The following is a 3305-nucleotide window of genomic DNA, read 5'->3' on the forward strand; positions in this document are numbered from 1 at the left end:
AGAATGGTGTTTAACGCCAGGAATGGGCAAGAAGCTGGCGTTAAACGCCAGAAATGGGCACCAGCCCGGCGTTTAATGCCAGGATTGGCAAAAAGGGCATTTTTGCACGCCACTTGGTGCAGGAATGAGCTATCCTTGACACCTCAGGATCTGTGGACCCCACAGAATTCCCACCTACCCCACCACTCTCTCTCTTCTTCACCCATTCACCAATCACCTCAATACCTCTTCCCTAAAAACCCCTCACCTATCAAATCCCACCATTCTCTTCACCACTCACATCCATCCTTCATAAAACCACTTTCCCCTCCCAAACCCACCCATAATGGCTGAACCTTACCCCTCTCTCCACCCCTATATAAACCCATCTTCACTCCTTCATTTTCACACAACTTAAACACTACTTCTCCCCCTTGGCCGAGACACAAAGCCCCCCTCCATCTCCTCTATTTCTTCTTCTTCTACTCTCTTCTTTCTTCTTTTGCTCGAGGACGAGCAAACCTTCTAAGTTTGGTGTGGTAAAAGCGTTGCTTTTTGTTTTTCCATAACCATTTATGGCACCTAAGGCCGGAGAAACCTCTAGAAAGAGGAAAGGGAAGGCAAAAGCTTCCACCTCTGAGTCATGGGAGATGGAGAGATTCATCTCAAGGGTGCATCAAGACCACTTCTATGAAGTTGTGGTCATGAAGAAGGTGATCCCCGAGGTCCCTTTCAAACTCAAAAAGAGTGAATATCCGGAGATCCAACATGAGATCCAAAGAAGAGGTTGGGAAGTTCTTACCAACCCCATTCAACAAGTCAGAATCTTAATAGTTCAAGAGTTCTATGCCAATGCATGGATCACCAAGAACCATGATCAAAGTATGAACCCGGACCCAAAGAATTGGCTTACAATGGTTCGGGGGAAATGCTTAGATTTAGTCTGAAAAATATAAGGTTGGCATTCAACTTACCCATGATGCAAGGAGATCAACACCCCTACACTAGAAGGGTCAACTTTGATCAAAGGTTGGACCAAGTCCTCATAGACATTTGTGAAGAGGGCGCTCAATGGAAGAGAGATTCAAGAGGGAAGCCGGTTCAACTGAGAAGGCATGACCTCAAGCCCGTGGCTAGGGGATGGTTGGAGTTTATCCAACGCTCAATCATTCCCACTAGCAACCGGTTTGAAGTTACTATAGACCGGGCTATCATGATTCATAGCATCATGATTGGAGAGGAAGTAGAAGTTCATGAGGTTATATCCCAAGAACTTTATAAGGTGGTGGACAAGTCCTTTACCTTGGCAAGGTTAGCCTTCCCTCATCTCATTTGTCACCTCTGTAATTCAGTTGGAATTAACATAGAGGGAGACATCCTCATTGATGAGGACAAGCCCATCACTAAGAAGAGGATGGAGCAAACAAGAGATCCCACTCATGGACATGAGGAGATTCCTCATCATGAAATCCCTGAGATGCCTCAAGGGATGCACTTTCCTCCACAAAACTATTGGGAGCAAATCAACACCTCCCTAGGAGAATTGAGTTCCAACATAGGACAACTAAGGGTGGAGCACCAAGAACATTTCATCCTCCTCCATGAAATTAGAAAAGATCAAAGAATCATGAGAGAGGAGCAACAAAGGCAAGGAAGAGACATTGAGGAGCTCAAGAATTCCATAAGATCTTCAAGAGGAAGAACAAGCCGCCATCACTAAGGTGGACCCGTTCTTTAATCTCCTTGTTCTTTATTCTTCTGTTTTTCGAATTTTTATGCTTATGTTTATCTATATTTGTGTCTTATGATCATTAGTGTCTTAGTACCTATGCCTTAAAGTTATGAATGTCCTATGAATCCATCACCTTTCTTAAATGAAAAATGTTTTAATTACAAAAGAACAAGAAGTACATGATTTCGAATTCATCCTTGAAACTGGTTTAGTTATTTGATGTGGTGACAATACTTTTTCTTTTCTGAATGTATGCTTGAACAGTGCATATGTCTTTTGAATTTGTTGTTCATGAATGTTAAAATTGTTGGCTCTTGAAAGAATGATGAAAAAGGAGACATGTTACTGAGGATTTGAAAAATCATAAAAATGATTCTTGAGGCAAGAAAAAGCAGTGAATTAAAAAAAAAGCAAGCAGGAAAAAACCAATAGCCCTTTAAACCAAAAGGCAAGGGTAATAAAAAGGATCCAAGGCTTTGAGCATTAGTGGATAGGAGGGCCTACAGGAATAATATCCTGGCCTAAGCAGCTAAACCAAGCTGTCCCTAACCATGTGCTTGTGGCGTAAAGGTGTCAAGTGAAAACTTGAGACTGAGCGGTTAAAGTCGTGATCCAAGGAAAAAAGAGTGTGCTTAAGAACCCTGGACACCTCTAATTGGGGACTCTAGCAAAGCTGAGTCACAATCTGAAAAGGTTCACCCAGTTATGTGTCTGTGGCATGTATGTATCCGGTGGTAATACTGGAAAACAGAGTGCTTTGTGCCACGGCCAAGACTCATAAAGTAGCTGTGTTCAAGAATCAACATACTTAAATAGGAGAATCAATAACACTATCTGAATTCTGAGTTCTTATAGATGCCAATCATTCTGAACTTCAAAGGATAAAGTGAGATCCCAAAACTGTTCGGAGGCAAAAAGCTACTAGTCCCGCTCATCTAATTGGAGCTAAGTTTCATTGATAATTTGGAGTCCATAGTATATTCTCTTCTTTTTATCCTATTTGATTTTCAGTTGGTTGGGGACAAGCAACAATTTAAGTTTGGTGTTGTGATGAGCGGATAATTTATACGCTTTTTGGCATTGTTTTTAGTATGTTTTTAGTATGTTTTAGTTAGTTTTTATTATATTTTTATTAGTTTTTAGTTAAATTCACTTTTCTGGACTTTACTATGAGTTTATGTGTTTTTCTATGATTTCATGTATTTTCTGGCTAAAATTGAGGGACCTGAGCAAAAATTTGATTCAGAGGCTGAAAAGGACTGCAAATGCTGTTGGATTCTGACCTCCCTGCACTCGAAGTGAATTTTCTGGAGCTACAGAAGTCCAATTGGCGCGCTCTCAACTGCGTTGGAAAGCAGACATTCTGGACTTTCCGGCAATGTATAATAGTTCATACTTTGCTCGAGATTTGATGGCCCAAATAGGCGTTCCAAGTCAGCTTAAGAATTCTGGCGTTAAACGCCGGAACTGGCACAAGAATGGGAGTTAAACGCCCAAACTGGCACAAAAGCTGGCGTTTAACTCCAAGAAAAGTCTCTACACATGAAAGCTTCAATGCTCAGCCCAAGCACACACCAAGTGGGCCCGGAAGTGG

Source organism: Arachis stenosperma, chromosome 3 (genome assembly GCF_014773155.1).
Source record: "Arachis stenosperma cultivar V10309 chromosome 3, arast.V10309.gnm1.PFL2, whole genome shotgun sequence".
In the NCBI taxonomy this organism is placed as follows: domain Eukaryota; kingdom Viridiplantae; phylum Streptophyta; class Magnoliopsida; order Fabales; family Fabaceae; genus Arachis; species Arachis stenosperma.